Source organism: Dryobates pubescens, chromosome 26 (assembly GCF_014839835.1).
Source record: "Dryobates pubescens isolate bDryPub1 chromosome 26, bDryPub1.pri, whole genome shotgun sequence".
NCBI classification, from domain to species: domain Eukaryota; kingdom Metazoa; phylum Chordata; class Aves; order Piciformes; family Picidae; genus Dryobates; species Dryobates pubescens.
The window spans coordinates 15,378,350-15,387,471 of NC_071637.1; positions in this window are offsets into that span (position 1 = coordinate 15,378,350).

Below are 9,122 nucleotides of genomic sequence, written 5' to 3' on the forward strand. Positions count from 1 at the left end.
ATGAGAGTGGCCACATCTGGACTGCACACTCAGTGGTTCAGGGATCATTTTGGTGGTGTCTAGGCTTTGGCTTCAAAAGAGAAGGTAGATAAACCTTCCCATGCTTGCTTTATGGGCCTGCTAAGTTTGACCTCCCATCTTGGTGGGAGCAGATGGCTGCCTGTCAATCCATGGACTTGGTGAGAAGAAGCCTTTGTGCCTGCTGACCTCTGTGTTCTGGGTGCATGGTAAGGAGAGAATTAAATGCTGGTATTTGGGACCAATGGCACACAGCCAAATGATGTTGGCTGAAGGGAGGACAGTGATGCAAGAGTGCTTCTGGCCCTCTGGGCCAAGGGGAGAGCGAGCAGCATCACAGGAGATCTAGCTTAAGCAATAAGCTCATTGGCAGGTATGTGGGTGTTGGAGCAGGGGGTGGGGGGTGGTTTGGTTTGGGTATTTTTTTAATAAACTGGTTTTCTGATTCCTTTTTGTCTCCACATTATGCACCTGTGCTTCATCAGGCAGAGGTGGTTTGTCTTCTGAACTCCTTTCCTGGCGCACAAAATGCTTGCCCGTGAGCAGGATGCTTGCTCCCCAGGCCTGGGGTGATCTCCCTGCAGCCTGTCAGAGAGCACACTGACTTGTCTGCCTTCCTGCATGGACAAGGCAGGGGACAAGGCTGAGAACACTTGCAGTGTCACAGTGTTTTATGGGAATCTTCTCTCTGCCCCCTTGGATTGGGTCAGTTAGTGCCTCGGCCAGGAAAGGGGAATGGTGCAGGATTTAAGAGGTGACTTTTGGAGCAGGTGGCTTGTGTTTTGCATGGCAGAATTTTAGCCTCTCTGGAAGTTTGCTCAATGCCAGTTCAATGAGGTTTTGGAGTGGGAGCAACTTGAGAGAGCTTTCCAAAGGGATAACAGTGTGACTGATCCTTCTCCTGAGAGGAGCTGGACACTGAAGTGAACTTGTGCTATTTTGTTTGAGCTCCTGAGCCATTTTGGCTGGACTGTCCCTCTGTCCATCTTGCTTTGTAGTTTTCAGGTATGAAGTCTTTCTTGATTACTTCAATCAAGAGCATGTCCTGCACAAACCTGGTTCTGAAGAAGGAAACTTCTGTTAATAGTGGTGATCTTCAATGGTGTTTTAACAGACCCTGCTGACTTGCTTCAGAGCAGACAGCAGGTGGTGCAGCTACCTCATGGAAGGCTACTGAAGCAGGCTGGCACACGAAGGGATCTTGTGCCTCAGGTGGGATGCCAGGAGCTGAGAGTGGCCAGGTCTGTGCCTTGCTGGATTTTCACATCCTGTTGTTGTTACTGAAGCTGTTTCAGACTCGGATCAATGCAGTGGGATTGGGATTGGAAACAGTGAGTAAACCTAGCCCCATGTGCAAGCACAAGGTCTCCTGCCTCTAAGCCCCTATAGCTGTGGCACAGTGTGGTTTCACAGTGTGCTGAAGCTTTGATACTCATGCAGACTGTTTTCTGATAAGCCCCAAGCCAAGGGCTGCTTTAGGGGGTGGCAGAAGCAGTTCTCTGCACAATCACCGTGTGGCACAGTTTGGTTCTGCCCCCTTTCCTCAAAGCCTGGGCATGAAGATTGAATGTGCTGGAACCACTGCTGAGCACTGCAGTGCTGGGGAGACCAGCGTGGGCATGGGCATGGGCATGGCTGTGTGCCTGCAGCAGAGACACAGGATTCCTTCCTGGGGAGAGTGCACAGGCATGGTGTTGGCAGGGCCTGGGTTTGTTGGTAGTGTGGGGGGCCCAGGCATGCTGGCAGGGTTCAGACATGTTGGTGGCATGTGGGACCCTCTGTGTTGGCAGTGTGCAGGGCCCTGGTGTGTTGGCAGCCTGTGGAGCCCAGGTGTGTTGGCAGTGCCCAGGTGTGTTGGGGGCATGTGGGCCCCTGATGTGTTGGTGGTGTGCAGGGCCCTGGTGTGTTGGGGGCATGTGGGCCCCTGCCTGTTGGCAGTGTGCAGGGCACAGGTGTGTTGGTGGCATGTGGGCCCCTGATGTGTTGGTGGTGTGCAGGGCACAGGTGTGTTGGTGGCATGTGGGCCCCTGATGTGTTGGTGGTGTGCAGGGCCCTGGTGTGTTGGGGGCATGTGGGCCCCTGATGTGTTGGTGGTGTGCAGGGCCCTGGTGTGTTGGGGGCATGTGGGCCCCTGATGTGTTGGTGGTGTGCAGGCCCCTGGTGTGTTGGGGGCATGTGGGCCCCTGATGCGTTGGTGGTGTGCAGGCCCCTGGTGTGTTGGGGGCATGTGGGCCCCTGATGTGTTGGTGGTGTGCAGGGCTCAGCTGTGTTATCAGCGCAGAGGGCCCAGGTGCCACTGCTGTACACGGGAAGCAGAGGGCTGTGATAGAGCACTGGTGGCACCTGAGCTGGCTGACCAGCAGAAGCAGAGCTGCCTGAACCCCAGAGGAGCTGCTGCACTCCTGCAGACTCTGCCTGCAAGACCAGGTCTTCCCAGCTCTGCTGGTCGTGCCCACTGCCCATTCCCCCAGCAGCTCTGTTTGAAGCACAGGTGCTTGGCTCCCTGCTGAAGTTTTGATACAGGTGAGTCTGGGTGGTGGTGTTTGTGATGGTGTTCCCTGCTGAGGGCCCAGCTGTGCCAAGTCCAGCCCAGCTTCCCGTGCCAAGCATGCCCTTCCAGCAGGACAGGTAGCTGTGCCACTCACCTTCCTTCTCTGACATGGCCTTCTTGTTGCCAGGGGCCAGGACATCTGTGTGCCTGGCTGGGCCTTTGTTGCCAGCCTGGCCTCCCTCTGGACCTTGCCAGGAGCAGAGGCTGCTGCCAGCTTCTGGCTGCTTGCCTGGTGAAAAGCAGCAGAGTTGACCATGTGATTGTTAATGAAAACCAGCAGCAGGAGGATGCAGCCAAGCCCTGTAATTGCACTAATTGGAGACATGGTCATGAATGTACAGAGAGCCACTCTCCTGCTCTCAGCCTGCTAATTCTTCTAGCCTTGTGTTTCAGCACCTCTGCCACCACCCTGCACAACACAGAGCCACCTGCCAGGGGGACATAAATCACTGCAGAAAGGCAGCTGGAAGTGTTGTGTCCCTCGTGCTGTGGAGCTGCTGCTTCCTTTCTAGACATCAGTGGAACTTTGCAGGGGGAATGAGGTGGAGCTGGTGCCAGGTGTATGCTGCACAGCACTTTGCCTGCAGCCTTGAATTCTCTCTCTGTGTCAGGAGAAAAAGTGGATCAGCCTTGGCCAAGCAGGAGCTTCTTGGACTCTGAAAGCAAGGGAGCAGGGAAGCAAGTGTTCAGCTCCCCTGAATGGCAGGGTCTGGAGGGGGCAGCAAAGTGTCTTGGGAGGGGACCGTGCAGCTGATGCAGGCAGCTGGTGTCTTACCTCAGCCTGCCCTGTGAGTTGGGAGCTAAGAGATTCTTTCTTCTCTGCTGAGTTAGAGATCACAGGATAATCCATGTTGGAGGGGACCTCAGCAGTTCTCTACTCAGGCAGGGTCAGCTATGAGATCAAATCAAGCTGCTCAGGTCCTCAGACCTCCAAGCTGGGCACTACCCTGCCTCTCTGCACCCCAGCTTCAGTGCTTGACTATCCTCACGAGGAAGAGGCTTTTCCTTGCCTAGTCTGGACATGTCTGTGTAGTGAAGCCTACTGTCTCCCATTCTCCCCCTGAGCACCACTGATAAGGTGTGGCTCTGTCTCAAATAACTTCCTTGTGGGTACTGACAGCTGCCATCAGTATCTGCCCTCTCACCAGCCTCCCGGGGAAGGGAGGCACTGCTGCAGCCACCGAGACCCTGGCCACAACAGCTGCTGTGCTGTGCAGTAGTGCTGCCTGCTGTGGATTTGGGCAGAGGCAGGCCCAAACTGGGATGCTCTGGTGTTCCTGGATCTGTCCCCAGGTGAGCCCAGTGGCTGCTTGCAGACTTGGGATGCTTGAGGCTGTTCCTGCTGCGGTCCAGTGCCACACGAGGAGGCCACGCAGAGAAGCAGCTGTTGGGATGCCTCCTTAGGCAGTCTTGCTGTAGATCTTTAAGGCCTGGAGTGACCATTCTTTCACCCAGGGTACCTCTGTGACTCCAAGTAAGAGCCCATTGTTCCTGTAGTGAACCTGGTGCCTCTCAGCTGATGTATCTGCGGTGACAGCGTGGAGGCTGCGAGGACACAGAGCAGATGGCGCCGCTCAGGTAGTGTGGCCCTGTGCCACGTTTCCTTTCCACCCTTTGCTCCAGCCTCCTTCATTACCCAAGTCAAAGAGCTCATTCACACCAAGCAGTTTTCCTCTGTGAGGTGCTTATGATCAAACCACCTCTTGGGCTCCATTTGTTGCGAGATAGCAAACGGAACTCTTCCGTTCTGTTCCTGGCAAGTGTTTTCTCCAGCCTCCACATCGCATTTGCAGCTCTTCCCTGCATCCTCCCTTCTATTGAAAGCCCTTTTGGAGAGGTGGGCACCGTGCCTGACTTGCAGCACCATGCAGAGGGAGCCTTGCCAGCCTGCTCCCACTCCCTGCCTTTGAGCTTGCTGCCAGCGCATCGCCTGAGGAGGGTGTGCAGGAGGCAAAGAGTGGAGAGCAAATAGGACACTGATGTAAGCCCCATCAAAGATGAATTACCCTCTGCTTGCTGCTAGCCCAGGTAGATGAACCTTGTTGTCATCAAGCACTGAGGTTCTCCCAAGGCACTCTCCATGTGAAGGGGCAGGGGCTAGGCAGCTGGAGGGCACAAGTGCAGGAACTTGCCCTGGTAAGCACTGCCAGAGGGTTTGCTGGGGCACAGAGCTGTCCTTCAAGACCCACACTCTGGTGAGTAACCCTGCCCTCTCCTCTTGTGCTTTGCAGCCTAGCAGAGCTGGGTAATTGCTTTATCCATCAGGGCTCTTTGCATTAACAGGCAGTAATTGGCACCTGTGTTAAAGAGCCTGGTTTCAATTACTGCTGAAGGCAGCTCTCTACTCCAGAGTCGGGCCATCACTTGGAGGAGGAGCAGTGATGCTGGTGTTTGCTCTGTCCTTCCACCAGGTGCTCCACTTCCCCCAGAGATAAAGCCTGAAGGAATGCACTGCAGTGAAACTGGAGGTGTGGGACACATAGGGGGAGGGCATGTGGGGAGCACAGCCATCCCTGCACGGTTTGCTTCCTTCTTCCTCGATGTGTCTGTGTTCTTGCAGATGTAGTTTTAAGTCAGTCCTGCAGCACTTTGAGCCTGTCTGGTGGTTTTAACATCAGGTGTAGCTTTGCTGCATGACTCATGGCACAGCTGAGCCTCAGGGTCCTGCCCTGAGCAATAACAAATTGCTGACCCAAGCTGCACTGCCTGCACTGCCAATGCATTTCAGTTTTTCCCCTTTTCAGGCTGCAGGCCACTGGGAAGAACCTGTGAGAGGCTCCCAGCTCTGTTCCCCTCCTCTGGGGCACAGTGCAGCAGCCATTCCCCTGCCCTGTCCCTCCAGCACTTGCAGAAGTGGCAGGAATAGACACAGAAGGAGTTAACCAGTGCTGGAGAGACTGGTATTTAATTCATTACTACCCCTGCTAGCAAACCTAGATGGGAAAATGCCTCCCTGTAGGAAACAGCCCCTCTGGGAAATGGAAATGCAGGGTGGCTGGGGATTAGGGTGCCTAGCACTGGAAATGGGTTTCTTATCATCTCTCTGAGCTGAATTGGTGGGACAGCCTCTGAAAATTGAATTGCCTTCCCTGTTCCTGCCTCTGCCACTGCATTCCTCCTGTGCTCTACCTTTGCACCAGCCTCTGGCTTCCCTTGTCCCCATCCTCAGCAGAGCAGAGGTGTCTGCAGAGGGACTGTCCCAGCTGGAAGGTGGGCAGCAGCAGTGGCTGTGTCTGGGAGGATGCATCTCTTGGCCTCTCAAAGGCCAGGAGGATAGAGAGCTGCCCCTGTGTCACTGTGGCTATGAAAGATCACCCAGCTGGGCACAGCTGTGCCTGGCCTGGATGTTTATTGTGCCCTGTGGGGCCATCCCAGCCCCCCTCCTGACTGTAGTTGTGTGTTTAACAGTTTATCCAAAGCAACTCCTGTTTCATTTTGGGCTAAAACTGATAAATCAAGGTGACTTTGGGGAGAGGAATAATTCCTTTTGCAGGATTTGCATAATCCTGGCTGGTGATATGATAATGGTGTTTGTTAAAGACAGAGCACAATGAATTAATACTGTTAAGTTGCTGCTGCCAAATGCAAAGCAGCTAATTTACTGTGGGTGCAAGGAAGGGTGAGAGTGCAGCAGAGGTGGCTCTGATGGCATCAGGGGCAGGAGGCTTGTTGCCACAGGCACTGCCAGGGTGTAGCAGTCAGCAGCAGTTGCCCCTTGTACTGTGCTTGGCCAGGGCTAGAGGCTGTGCTGAGCTTGGCCCCAGAGAGGGTTGCCTCTTTCAGTGCCTTTTCTCACTGCCCCTGGGGGGGTTGGGACCTGTTTTGTCTCCCAGATCATTCTGGAGAGCCAGCAGCCCAGGGCCAGTCCCTGCTGAAGGAGGGATAAGGGAGCTGAGAGTGGCATGCACCATGCTGGTGCTGAAGGGATCTCCAGGCACAGAGATGCTTTGGAGTGGTGAGTGATGAGATGTGCCCTGGCACTGCACTTCATGCCACCTTGTCCTCCCACAGCAGCTGAGACTTTGATGCCATTCAGTCCCTGAGAGCTTTTCCTCCTGTTATGAAGAGTGGAGGTCCTCTGGTAGACAAACCAGCCTGGAGGACTTCTAGCTCCAGCTCCAGTCCTTGGGTTCTACCTCACACAGCCAGGCTCTGCGGAGGGAGAGGTGCTGCAGGGTGAGCAGGGAGGTTGGTGTGTGGCAGAGGTGTAGAGAGAGGCTTGGGAAAGGTGCACTGGTGCCTCCCTCATTCCCTGGGCTGGTGCTGCACTTTCAAAGCCATCCTTACCTGCCAGACTCCACTGGAATCCTAATGCAGCCTTTCTGGTTTCAGCTCTGTCAGAGGGAGCTGCTGTGTGGCAGCCAGAGCAGGATTTCAGTCTAATTGGATTCTGTGTCTCCCTGGTTTCCCGCACAGGCAGGCGACAGGGATTAATGCTGTGTTCCTGGGGAAGAGAGGAGAGCAGGGATCCCTGCACAGGGATTCCCTCCTGCATAGCCCTTGCTGCTGGCTTCAGCAAAGGACTCTTTTGAACAGGCTTTTGAGGTGGAGGGGCCCAAAGCAGGATGTGTCCCCTCTGTGGCAGCATCGCTCCAAATTGCTTCTGCTTTCCCTAAACCTCTGGGCCAGCTGCTGGCCCCTTCCCAGGGAGGGAAACAGCTCACACACCTGACTAAGCCTGACCAGTGCTCTAGGCTCTTCTGCTAGCTCCATGGGGGGGGGAACCAAGAGAAATCAAAGAGCTGGGGGCTCCTGTGTGCAGCCAGCCAGATGACTGAGTTCTGCCCACAGCTTTCCCTTCGCAGGCCCAGCTGCTGGCTGGGAGCAGCACACACTTGAACCTCCTCCGAGTTCCTAGCCTTGCTTTAGAGCCTGTTGGGGTGGCAGCAGGATTCTCCTCATTAACACAGATTTATTCCTGTATAAACAAAACATCTCATTCCATTAATTGCAAAGCAGTCAGACTGCAGGCAGCAGTGGCAGTGGTTCCATTTGCCCTGGCTGTTGAGGCAGTGCCAAGTGGGTGAGCCTGCAGCTCAGCTGGGACATCCCATGGTGTCCAGAGATAGAAGTGGGTGCTGTGCAATGCAGGATCAGCCACTTGGGACAAGTGTGGGGCCCTGTGCACCACAGTATCCCAGCAGGTCTGTGGTGTCCCTAGGTCTGTGGCAGGGCTGGAGGATCATCCTCACTGTGTAGAGGTGCCAGGAACTTGACTCTGCAAGCAGTGGAGCATTGAACAGGCTCAGTGCTTTTTGCACTGACATGCACACAACCACCTTGCTGTGCAGCCTGGAAGCTGCCAGGGTGCTGGGTGTCCAGTGTGTGCTGTGCTGAGGGACAGCCCTTGGGCTCCTGGGTGGTGGGATGGAGTCCTGGGGCAGTAAGAGATAGGCAAGGTCTTCTCAGGGCCTCTTGGCCTCTCTAAGGCAATGGGATGTGCCCAGGGTCATCGTTTCATGGCCACAAGAAGTACAGCTCTTGGGTTCCCTGGGCTGTTAAAGCACAGCCTTGCTGTACTTGGTGCCTGCTCAGACAGTACAGACTGAGCTGTGCAGAAGGCTGAGGGTAAAGAGAGGGTCTGGCCCTTCCTGTCTGGTCTAAGCAAAACCAAGAGAGGCTGCTTCCACCACCAGGACCAGGGAGTGGTCCCCTGGGGCCACCTGGGCTGTAGCCTATACCTGCCCCATGGCACTACCAAAATTCCACCACGTCCTGGAAGCTCCTTGGCAGCTCCTTCCTAGAGTAGCTCTGAGGCAGGCACCAGTGCAGGATGCACCCAGCCAGCAGTGCCTGCTGGGCTCAAGCCACAGGGGCAGCAGGTCCTTGCCAGCCTGCAGCTGCAGTTCATGGTCTCTCTTCTCCCCCCTGCTCATCCAAATGTTAATTTTATGGATGCCTGTATAAATCTTGCAGCTTTCCTCTGTCCATGGGCTATATGAATCTCATCAGGTTGAGAGGTGACACTCCTGGCCTTTGGTACAAGGCTATCAATTTAATGCTCAGAGAGTACTAAAAAACATGGGACCATATTAGCTCATGATTACTCTGCTGCTCCTTCCTGTAACTCTTCCTGTGCCATCTGAAACCCCAAGATGCTGAGCAAGAGCCTCAGCTTCTGGCAGAGCCACGGGCTTGTGACAGCAACAGCCAGAGCCAGTCTCCCAGCTGAAAACTGAGCTGCTCTTCTGCTTCCCAGTGAGGTGGAGGTTCATGCCCACCTCTCTGTTAGACCTGGCAGTCTGGAGAAACGCCCCCTCTGAGCCCCTTCCTTCCATGTGTTCTGAGCAGGGGACCCCCTGCAAGTCTGCCAGGCACACAGCAGCATATTGATCTGCCAGGCTGAAAGGGAAGGCATTTCTCTGCCTGCTGTGAGACAGCCTGGCTGCCCAGAGCCTGGGAGAACATGCTTAGGTTCCATCAGTGGTAAAGGTTAGATGCTCAGCAGCAGCAACAGCAGCAAAAGGATTGGTTGCCTTATCAATGTCTGGATTGCAGATCTGCAGCTCAGCACCCAGCAGGTGCAGGGCACCGAGGTCCTCAGTGCCTCAGG